At 41.7% G+C, this 12,336-nt stretch overlaps 1 long non-coding RNA gene across 1 annotated transcript; it reads left to right on the top strand.

Annotated features, from left to right (window-relative positions):
* The first annotated feature begins 3,226 nt into the window (after nt 1-3,226).
* Nucleotides 3,227-12,122, top strand: LOC148518989 (uncharacterized). The gene is made up of 3 exons (XR_015878953.1): nt 3,227-3,366; nt 9,995-10,111; nt 11,388-12,122. It is a non-coding gene; the product is annotated as an uncharacterized LOC148518989 (long non-coding RNA).
* The last annotated feature ends 214 nt before the right edge of the window (nt 12,123-12,336 follow it).

The following is a 12,336-nucleotide window of genomic DNA, read 5'->3' as shown; positions in this document are numbered from 1 at the left end:
TAACCTTTGTGCAATGCAGAACATGCAAAACAGTAACAAGCTCCTTTTATAGAACAGCACAGCATGCACTGAAAATTCAAAATATTGAATATATTTAAGTGTGCCTTAGAAGTTCACTTCTGATTGAAAAGTTTCTTGCAGCAATTTAGATTTATTTGGAACAACTTTTGTTTAGAACATGGTTTAGTTACATATTTCATATACTTCTAGAGGTAAGAGAACTTGCAAAACTCATGACTGCGCTTGTGGAATATGTGATAGAGGGTTACCTAATGATTATGTGGGAGAAGTATGTGCACTGTGGGGTAAATTTTCTAAAGTCAGAGTTTTTAGAAGTGAGTTTTAGAAGAGATATTGCCCATAGCAACCAATCAGATTCTAGCTATTATCTTCTAAAAGGTGCTAGTTAAATGTTGAGTAGAATCTGATTGGTTGCTATGGGCAACATCTCTTCTAAAATTCAAAACTCTCACTTTAATAAATTTACCCCTGTGTCTCTGAGTCAAGTGCAAGGAACTCTCGGTATAGCTGCAAATGAAAGAAATAGTTTCCTTGGTACTGACTTTGATACATGATAAATTTATCTCTAAGGAGAACTTTGTTAATACACAGCAGTAAACATACATACATACATACATTAGTTTATGCAAAGGAGAATATAGTGTATTGGGGATGTAGTTATGTGACCGGCGGCCGCAAAGCTGGTATCCAGGGCGGCGCATGCCTGAACGAGGTAAGTCTGAGGCGCCCGTCCTGTTAGCCGCATGGGGGAGGGTTAGGTTTAGGGCAGTTAGCGGGGTTAGTGTTAGGTTTTGGGGGGTGGTTAGGGTTAGGCACCCATAGGGGGGAGGTTTAGGGTTAGGCACCCCCCGGGAGGGTTAGGTTCAGGGAGCAGTAAGAGGAAGTTAGGGCTAGGCACCCCCCGAGGGGAGGTTAAGGTTAGGCACCACTAAGGGAGGATTAGGGGTGGGGACAGGAGAGGTTAGCATACTTACCTGTCTCTGTCGGGATTTTCATCCTGTCGGGCAGCCGCTGTCGGGATTTGCCGCCAGCATTTCAATACCATTCCATGTATTGGTAAACTGTGTAACAATAATTTAGTAAAATATTACTTTTATTAACTTATTTAACATAAATACTATTTATAAGTCAATAATTTCATATCCATATAACCATATATATATATATATATATATATATATATATTACATTTTATTTGGTAAGGTAGGGTGAGAAAATATTCCTAAAATGCATGACAGAAATTCCTAAATAACATACACCAATGATTAATCACAAAAATAGTTAGTACTGTAAAGCTGGCCACAGACATAGCGATGTGCTGACGATCAGACAATGTGTACGATTTCCCTTGAAACTCTCCCCGGCAGCTCTGCACACGATCTCCACACGATTTGCACACAATTAGTGTCCAATCTTCTTACGATCTCTCCTGCATCCAGACTTTCACAGTGTGTCCTAGATTGTCAGATCTGCCCTACTGCACGGCAGATCTGACGATGCGATGTGCGACCAGCGTGGACGCGCATCGCATCGTGATCGTTAGTGGGGACTCATGATTTACTCAGGATTTGGCCATATTTTACATGAACTGTCGTTCCAATGTGTCAGAATCGGCCAGATCGGGTAAAATATCGCTATGTGTGTGGCCAGCATTAGTTGTGTTATTTTCTCCAGATACTATGTATCATTCTATCCCAGTATCTGGTTATAATTGCAACATTAGTTGCAATTAAATATATAGTGTTGTAAATCTCTTGAGATATATATCGCCTAATCAATTAGTAGATATGAACACTAAACATTAAATGTATGTTTAATAGTTTGCTTATTTTATTGCACTTTATTTACTAAACCGAGTTACTCCTCGGTATCTAAAAAAGAAGATACCAGATTGTCTATAAACTGTGATTATAGACAGAGTATATATTCTCAATAGCCAAAAAGGGACGTCTCGCGTCCTAAATATGATTCTGTCTTATAAATCGACTAATGTACAAGATCTTATTTATTTACAATAAGTGGTAACAAAAAGATGCAGGACTGTTCTAGATTCTATTAATCAATAAAAATGTTTCAATTTAACATATTCTAATTACCCATGAAGCCTAGTATTGGTATATAGTGCGAGACCCCAAACTGGAATGGTTATTGAGCTCTGTTATTGGTAAAAATAGCTTTCCATACTATTTTCTGTACAGCTCCATACTATGGTGCTCTATAACATTTATCCCGCTGGCTCATGGCTCAATTAAGAGGTCTATAAACAGTACATACAAAGATGCTGTCTCGCTGGGAGGCGGTTTTCTGGAAGCTGAGGCCAGAGGCTGCGGGAGGAAACGGAGGCGAGGGGCCTGAATGTACGACCTCCGCATCCACGGGTCTTGGTCGTTGGCGAGACCTAGTCAAAGGTGCGGAATCTAACCCACGAGATGGCGTTCGCCAGTGACCCCACCAATCGGGATATGGGCTTGAGCTGCACCTCGTAAGCAGGTCGCGGTCCTTTGACTAGGTGATCAAAACCTGCGGGAAAAAAGGAGAAACGAACACTCGTGGCCCAAAGGGTCAGTGCCAGTAAGGGGCACGTAGGGACACTGTACTTGGGGTACAAGGAAGTGTGCACTGCGGACACACTCTACCGGGTTGCCGGTCAGAAAGAGTGCACCACGGTGCAATACTGTAACACGTAGGTAGAGACCACAGAGTCCAGTAATGAGGTGGGTAGTGGTACTGGAGCCAGCCAGAGATTATGACGCTGGAGAGGTGGGTATGTATAACTACACTCAGGCTGTGATGGTAAAGCACTGGTGAAATGGATAGTATACTGCACACAGGTGACGGTGGTAACGCACTGGTGGAATAGAGGTATACTGCACACAGGCGAGGTGATAACGCACTGACAATATAGCTGCACACAGGCTGAGGTGGTAAAGCACTGGTGAGATGAATGATATAGCTGCACACAGGCTGAGGTGGTAAAGCACTGCTGAGATGAACGATATAGCTGTACACAGGAATAGATCACTGGAAGCAAGGGAACCTGGAACGAGAGACCACTAGTAACACTAGCAGCGACAATGGTTGTTCAGGCAACTACCTGATACACAGGAGCCGGAAATATACCCCAGGAAGCCCACTGATTGGTCCACAGCATCAGCTGACCGGCCAGACTGTCAGGGGAGGAAAAGCAGTCAGAGCAGGAAGTGTCATGGCGGCGCCCATGACAGGGACTCCGATCCCGTGCACCAGGCCGCCCGGGACACAGCATCAGGGAGAATGCTCAGCACCTCCCACGTCGCCGCACAAGCCGCCCGACTGCCCTGGAAGTCAGAGGAAGCCGGCGGGACGGTAAGGGACGGCCGATCCCCGGCTGAACTCTGACAGATGCGCGTGTGCCAGTACTAATACAATGCAGGTCTAGCTCACATATGTATTGTTTAGTACTATGTTGGTTTAGTAATGCCCTAAGACAATATCACACATTATCTCATTCAACAAAGTGCCTTGTATATTTAATTGACAATATAAAGTGAATGTAAGCCAAGGCAAGTTACGTAACCAGCAATTTCAGATCGCTGCTGTCAGATACTGTATATAGCTCTATTGTGCAGTGTAACATAAGCTCATTCTGAATAGTTTACATGTAATTCTAGTCACACCAAATGAGAAGTATTATATAATATGATGTGTGGCTGTTCTCAGTCATTCAGGATTATCGGCTGTTTGATTGACAGAGTAACTTAATGTATTGAGGGGTGTTGTTTAACTGCAGTATGGCTGTTTCTAGCCAATTGTCTATGTCAGACCGCTGCTGAGTACCTCAGCTGTATGTAGAGAGAATCGACACTAACACTATTCACGTAACATGATTAAGCTTTGGTGCGAAACGTACGTTGGCATGTGGCAGTGATCTAGCAAAAAGCAAAAGAAGCTATTTTTATTTTTAAATGCATATTTCTTCAGGAACAGTACTTAAGTCCAACATGGTGTACATTCAGTATGTCTGTCGCCTTCACAATGTCAACACTGACAGAAAGGGTTAGGGTTAATCTGTGGTTAGGGTCAGGCTAAAGTTACAGTTACTGTAGTTGACAAGTCAATGGAAAAGTGCATTGTCGACATACGATTGTCGACATTCAGTGTTGACATTCTCGCAAATTCAACATTGTGCATGTCTGCATTTGACATGTTGACCTGCTGACCATATCAACATTTTCGTTTCTGAATGTTGATTGTTTATACCAAACCTGTCCAACATTGCTTTGCTTCAGTTTCCAGAGCACTTAGGGGTAAATTTACTAAGAATTGTGTTGGGGCCGTGATGATGCGAATATCAACACGGAATGGATCGATTAAACACTGGAGTTTTGATTACTTGTAAATAATACTGAAATTTACTAAGCATCTGTGTTTAACGGAACCGTGTTTTCCGATGGTGTATTTAATAGTATTTAATTGTACTTGTGAATCGTGTTGTCCTAATTAGTTCACAAACACGCCTGTATTTGCCTGAGTTTGGTTAGCGGTCCATGTTGTTGTAATGTGGCCACATTACAAAGAATATGGATGTGTCTGTAAGTTATTCTTGATTGGTTGTAAGTGTTTCAGTGGGAGTGACATGCCTGAGCCATATAATAACGCCACAAATGGTCTGAACCTCGTGGGTTTAGTGAGAGGAGAAGGGAGAGGTCAGTGGTTGTTGGAGTTGGTGAGTTGATGAGTTTTGAGAAATTTTTTGGTGAGTTCTGAGTGTTGTATTGTGTTTAAAAGTAGTCTTGTCTCCTTTGTTGTGGTGTAATTTATAAGTCTGTCTAATTTTTTTGTCTGTTTCTGTTTTTAGTTAAGTCTATTGTTGTTCTGTGTGTGCGTGTGTGTGTGTGTGTGTGTGTGTGTGTGTGTGTGTGTGTGTGTGTGTGTCTGTGTGTCTGTGGTGTGTGGGTGCTTTGTGTGGTGTGAGTGGAGGAGTCTGCTTGTCTGTCTTTATTTTTCAGTGTTTATTGTTCAGTGTGTAATGTCAGGGCCAGAGGGTAGTGAGGTGGAAGAGGTGGCAACCCAGCATGTGCTCTGCCCTCTGAGGCAGAGAGTGGAGTGGAGGAGAGGCCCCGCACCAGGTCCGGTTCTCATTTTCTGAGAATATGGCCAAGGTCACGGAGGTCATGCAGCACCACCGCAAGTTGTTTGGACGGGAGGCTGCACATGTGAGCACGAGGCGCAAAAACGCCATATATGGGAGAAGGTGGCGGCCTCGGTTAATGCGGAGGTACCAGGGCACCACACCATGGACATCTGCAAGAAGCGCCTGTCCAATATTAAAAGGAGAGTGAAGCTGAAGATGGGGAATGAGCCAAGTCGGCAGCTGGGACAGGTGGAGGTTCCCCATATATAGCGACATATTTAGAATATGAGGAGCGACTGAAGGCCTTGATTCCGCCTGAGGTGGTGCGGAGGACACATATGCGGTACCCGGATTGGCCAAGACAGCCCAATAATTATTTACATTAAATGTTTTACCTTACAATATGTCATACTGCGTGTTTTATTTATAAAAAAAATTTTAGTGTAACATTTAACTTTATTAGATTAAATATCATAATTGATCCCTTAAATCTTTGCATTGTGGCCTAAACATGCAGTGGGGTTTGCCCTGTGTATTTATTTTTGACGCAAATGTCAATTAGGAGTTTTTTGGTGATATGTTAGGTCACTTGCATTGTTGTTTGAAAGATAGCCTTGCTTTATGACCACCCAGGGAATTATTATTTTTTTCCCTTTATAAAGTTTTACATATAAAATGGTCAAACAAATGCCTGTACTTTATTTGAAAAATATGCTACTCTACAGTTGCATAGCATGTCTTTCCTTATAAAATTATTAGGCCAGAATTTTACATGTAGCCATATGCAAATTAACCGGTAATTCGTGTGTTATTAAACAAAACAGTCCAGCATTGCCAGACACAGTGAAAACAATTAGCCCAAAACATAATAAATAGCTAAAAAATATGTCCTGGCATGCTGGCACTTGTTGCTCCACAACAGCTGAAGAGGCTGATTAAGAGGCTAGGAATTTACATTCATGTAAAATGTTTGTTAAGCATGCAAAATGACTGTACAATAAAGAATTTTTTTGTTGTTTTGAAAACTGTATTTTGAACAGTCCTTTATTGGAAGCCATTTTGTATGTGGTACTGCTACCTAACCCTAAACATCAATTATTGGCCTAAAATTAGTTAGAACTAGGGGTGAGCTGGTTCGGATTTCTGAAATCCGAACCCCCCCCGAGCCCCCCCGATCCGAGGACGATCCGAGTCAGGCTCGACTTTTCTCGCCTGACTCGGATCTGAAATCGAGGCAAAACGTCATCATCCCACCTTCCGGGTCTCGCGGGTTTTGGATCCTATATAAGGTACCCGCGTCGGCGCCATTTTCTCACTCGCTCACTCGGCTGTGGACAGTGAAGAGGGAGGGTGGGAGTTAGGGCTGGCTGGGCTGTGTAGTGTAGTGTAGTGTAGTGCAGAGAAGTGTTGTGCTGTGCTGTGCTGCGCTGTGCTGCTGTTGTCCATAGGGGCTGTGTCCACTACTTCAAAGTCCATAGGGGCTGGCTGTGTTGTGCTGTGCTGCTGTTGTCCATAGGAGCTGTGTCCACTCCAAAGTCCTGTGCAGTGTCCCAGTCCTAAAGGGGTGCTGTAGTGTTGCCCAGGGGGTGCTCTGTCCGTCAGGGGTGCTCCCCCCAAGTGCTAACAAAAAATATATTTTTTCTGTGTTTGTGAATTGTGTGTGCAGTAGCCGCACGTGCATCAACAAAGTAGTGCTAAGCGTGCGCCTGTGTCATAAGTAAAGGGCCGGCTGGATTGACCGTTAAAGGGTGCTGTAACCCCCAAAGTACACTCCAAACCAAATAAAAAAATATTTTCTGTGTTTGTGAATTGTGTGCGCAGTAGCCGCACGTGCATCAACAAAGTAGTGCCAAGCGTGCGCCTGTGTCATAAGTAAAGGGCCGGCTGGCTTGACCGTTAAAGGGTGCTGTAACCCCCAAAGTACACTCCAAACCAAATAAAAATATATTTTCTGTGTTTGTGAATTGTGTGCACAGTAGCCGCACGTGCATCAACAAAGTAGTGCCAAGCGTGCGCCTGTGTCATAAGTAAAGGGCCGTCTGGCTTGACCGTTAAAGGGTGCTGTAACCCCCAAAGTACACTCCAAACCAAATAAAAAAATATTTTCTGTGTTTGTGAATTGTGTGCACAGTAGCCGCACGTGCATCAACAAAGTAGTGCCAAGCGTGCGCCTGTGTCATAAGTAAAGGGCCGTCTGGCTTGACCGTTAAAGGGTGCTGTAACCCCCAAAGTACACTCCAAACCAAATAAAAAAATATTTTCTGTGTTTGTGAATTGTGTGCACTGTGGCTGCACATGCATCAACAAAGGAGCAGTGCCAAGCGTGCGCCTGTGTCCCATAAGTAAAGAGCCGGCTGGCTCATTTCTTAAAGGGTGGTGTAACCCACAAAGTGCACTACTCTCTAGCAAAATTAAAAAAATATTTTCTGTGTTTGTGTGCGCCTTAGCCGCACGTATATATCAATATAACATAAATGGAGGACCAAACTTTCTCCGATAAAAATAAAATAGGGAAAGATCAAGAACCACTTCCTCCTAGTGCTGTTGCTGCTGCTGGGAGTTGTTCATCATCCCAGAGAGGAAGTAGGAACACCACTACTTTTACTAAACAATTGACCCTCCAACAGTTCCTAGCGATGAGGATGAAGTACGACAGCAGTCATCCTGAAGCAAAACGTATAACTGAGGCCTTGACTGCTATGTTGGTGTTAGACATGCATCCGGTATCCGCCATTAGTGCAGTGGGATTTAGACAATTGATGGAGGTAGTGTGTCCCCGGTTCCAAATCCCGTCTAGATTCCACCTGCATCCTCAAAGCAGCAGCGACAAGCGTGCGTCTGTCTGTTAAAGGGTGGTGTAACCCTCAAAGTGCGCTCCACAAATAATAAAAAAATTCTTATTTTTTTTTCTCTTTGTGAAATGTGTGGGATGTAGCCGCACCTGCATCCTTAAAGCAGCAGCGACAAGCGTGCGTCTGTCTGTTAAAGGGTGGTGTAACCCTCAAAGTGCGCTCCACAAACAATAAAAAAATTCTTTTTTTTTTCTGTCTTTGTGAAATGTGTGGGCTGTAGCCGCACCTGCATCCTTAAAGCAGCAGCGACAAGCGTGCGTCTGTCTGTTAAAGGGTGGTGTAACCCTCAAAGTGCGCTCCACAAACAATAAAAAAATTCTTCTTTTTTTCTGTCTTTGTGAAATGTGTGGGCTGTAGCCGCACCTGCATCCTTAAAGCAGCAGCGATAAGCGTGCGTCTGTCTGTTAAAGGATTACATCGGTGACAGCATCCAAGTAGGCATGTCAGACAGTCCGTACCTGTACTGGTAGGAAAAAGTAGCAATTTCTAGGTCCCTGTACAAACTGGCTCTATTTTACCTGAGTTGCCCCCCCTCCAGTGTGTACTCCGAAAGAGTGTTTAGTGCAGCCGGGAACCTTGTCAGCGAAAGGCGTAGGAGGTTGCTTCCACAAAATGTGGAGAAGATGATGTTCATAAAATGAATTATCAACTCTTCCAGGGAGACCAGCCTCTAGAACATACAGAGGGACCTGTGGTTGTGGATTCCAGCGGGGACGAATTAATACTCTGTGAGGATGAGGATGTACACAACACTGAAGAGGGTGAGGAATCGGTGGATGAGGAGGATGAGGACAACATCTTGCCTCCGTAGAGCCAGTTTGTGCAGGGACAGATTAATTGCCAGCTTGTTTTGTGGGGGCCCAAACGAACCAATCATTTCAGCCAGTCGTGTGGCAGACCCAGGCGCTGAAATGTTTGGTTTGTTAAAGTGTGCATGTCCTGTTTATACAACATAAGGGTGGGTGGGATAACCCAAGGACAATTCCATCTTGCACCTCTTTTTTTTCTTTGAATTATGTACTGTTTGGGGCCTAGTTTTTCAAACTGCCATCCTGCCTGCCACTGCAGTGTCACTCCTAGATGGACCACGTGTTTGTGCCGCCCACTCGTATCTCTTAGTATAGTCATCCAGCTACCTCGGTGCAACCTTTTGGATATAAAAACACTATTGTGAGGTGTGAGGTGTTCAGAATAGACTGGAAATGAGTGGAAATTAAGGTTATTGAGGTTAATAATAGCATAGGATCAGAAAAACACACAAATTCTGTGATTGTAGCTGTCTTTATGCTTTTTTTTAAAAAAATACAGATCCAAAACACAAAACCCAGAACCCAAAACACGGAAGGGTGGTTTTGGCAAAACCAATCCAGATCCAAAACACGAAGAAAGATCCAGATCCAAAACCAAAACACAAAACACGAAAAGTGGCCGGTGCACACCCCTAGTTAGAACATAATACAATATGTAACCTAATTATTTTTAGGCCACATTTGCAGATTAATACATGACATAAATTCTGAAAACAGAAAACACGTTATTGTGTGCAAAATGTTAAATATCATACCAAACAACATAAAGGAAATTTTTCACACAATACAATATGGGGGTATATTTACTAAAGTGAGAGTTTTTAGAAGTGGAGATGTTGCCCATAGCAACCAATCATAGCCTAGCTATTATCTTCTAGAAGATGCTAGTTAAATATTAAGTAGAATCTGATTGCTATGGGCAATATCTCCACTTCTAAAAACTCTCACTTTAGTAAATATACCCCTATGTTCTGAGTTATATTTTTTTGTCCAAAAATGAAAGAATTATAATCAAAGAATGATCATCTACATTCGATTTTTACAATTAAGCAAAAAAAAAAAAAATCATTACAGTACAAAAGAAGTTTGTACAGAGGCCTGCTCAACCCCATCAATATCAGGATGATGGGGAGAGACCAGGTAAGTAGTGCTAAAATAAAGTTTTTGTATCATACATATTGTAAACATTTGTGTTACAGGCCCTTCTTCTGCAACCCAGGCTCCTCGATGGCCTGCATCAGTGGCCCCAGCCAGGCCACCAAGTCCAGTCCACCTAGAAACGGAGGATGAGCCACTCCACTCCCCACAGCCTGTTGGTGAGTCTGGGGGCAGAAATAAGTTGCATCATTTACATTGCAACACACACAGGAGAAATGTAGGCCCTATTTCACTTTCTCATATTCGCATATTTGTGTCTTTATACAATGCACGGAAACATTGTATTCACTTTTCATTGACCAAAAATGCACAAAGATATAAGTGCGTTAATAGTGGCTGCAGAAACTTTACAAAAAAGGTGGACATTTGGATCCTATCAGTTTGTATGTCATTAAATATAACATTTACAAGTATCAAAATTTCATTTGGACAATGCTGTCAACTGTTTGCTATAGTCATAATTGTTCATTTTTTAATTGCTGTTGAAATATTGTTACTAACATAATATTTGTGAAAGTGAAATTGGATGAGCCTTGAAATGTGTGGTCATATAATTTAGCCTGTAACAAGTGCATTTTCAAACAAAACAAAGAAATACAGGTGCTGCAGATACCTGCAAACCTAACTACACCTGACCCATCCATACTAACACAAAAATACACCACCCAGTACTTGTAAACTATTGTAGTACATGTGTTTTTTTGTCCATTTAACAAATTCATTACAGTATTATGAGAAAGTATATTGTTTAAAAAATTGGTACAACTAAGTAGTCATTATGGGTTGTGTCCCAAGGGTTATAAAGAAAGTTCTCTTATTTTTACAGTAAATATGCTTTTTTCAAACATCTAACCCTCAGCTCTGACATTAAAAATACATAATAAACCACAACATTTAATGAAAGGCATGTGCATTAACTGTGTAAATAGTATGGGATGATACGTATTTAGTAGATAAAAAGCCACACGTGAAAAGTTTACACACTTTAAGCTTTTTCCCATATCTTTATAAACCAACATAGATGCCCATAGGTCACAAAGTTTGTGTTTTAAAAACATCTTTTATATCTTTAAACCTTACAAAATATAAAGGTTAAATGCATGTAAAAGCATAGAGGCACACATAGTAGTGAAAAACACAGTAGTAATGTTATGTAGAATTGTACTATTTATCATGTATACATTATAGGTAATGCTTTCCTTAGACTCTGTAAAAGTTTCAGCAAAGGTCAGCATGATTACACCAATGAGGAATATAAATAAGGATCAAATATTGGAGTCAGATTACCAAAAAATATTATTAAAGACAAAAAGTAAATTATTGCTGGGTAATATTAGATTTGTTTAGTTTCTTCAATAACGTCAAAAATTAGTAATGTACATGTTTAAATATGTTTGCTTAGAATTAATATACTTACACAATTAAGTTTTTTAGTTTCTGAAGAGGACATCCAGGCTGAGACGCAGGCTCCTGCCATCGTGGAGGATTCTACTAATGATGAGACCTTCACGTTAAATTTAGAAGCCAATTCCAAGTCCCCACAACACCACCAATGAGGCCTACCTCCCCGCCACAACAATTTAGTGACCATTCTGAAGCAAGCTCAAGTCCAGAGGATCAATTTTGGGCTTCATGGTACCATTACAAGAGACAACAACTTGAGTGTCCGAATAGACAGATGCAGCAGATTGCTGCACAAACAAAAAGTGCCCAGCGTGGTTAATCGTAATGTGAGTACTTTTAAACATTAGGTGACCCGGGTGGCTAACACCCTTGAATTAATGCATGCAGACCATAACAGCTTCCATGAGTCTTTTATTAGGCTTATGGAAGACAACCAATGATTTCATCAATCGTACATACATCTGCTGAAGACCAATACCACAAACCAGCAGGCTCTAATTGCCCTAGTACACTCCTGAAATGCGACATCTAGGGATGTAAATCACACTGTTGCCCAATTAGGGACACAAATCATAGCACGCCTCCTTGAGCCACCATCGAGTACATCTAATGGCACAACACCTCAAAGCACACCTGTTGGGAGTCCAGAAAGGTGCTCACTCCGAGGCTCACAACCTACCACTTCAAGATCCACTAGGGGTCACCTGTGATTATAAGAGTGACAAAAAAAACACTCTTACATTTTTTTATAAATGAAGCATTACATGACACAAAATGTTCTACTGTATTGCATTTGAGATATGCTTGGTTTTTCTGTTAATTAAGCAAAAACAATGCTCACATGTGTCTAACACATTGTTTACTTAATTCAGAGTAAAATTATTAAAACCACTGTGAGATTCTATTCTTTTCTTTCTAAAGGGTTTCATGTAATGTTATGATCATTTTTAGGAGGAAAATTCATCCAAGATTTGTTTTT

This window comes from Taudactylus pleione, unplaced genomic scaffold (genome assembly GCF_031769625.1).
Source record: "Taudactylus pleione unplaced genomic scaffold, aTauple2 ptg000192l, whole genome shotgun sequence".
Lineage (NCBI taxonomy): Eukaryota > Metazoa > Chordata > Amphibia > Anura > Myobatrachidae > Taudactylus > Taudactylus pleione.
This window is presented reverse-complemented; position numbering and strand designations above follow the sequence as displayed.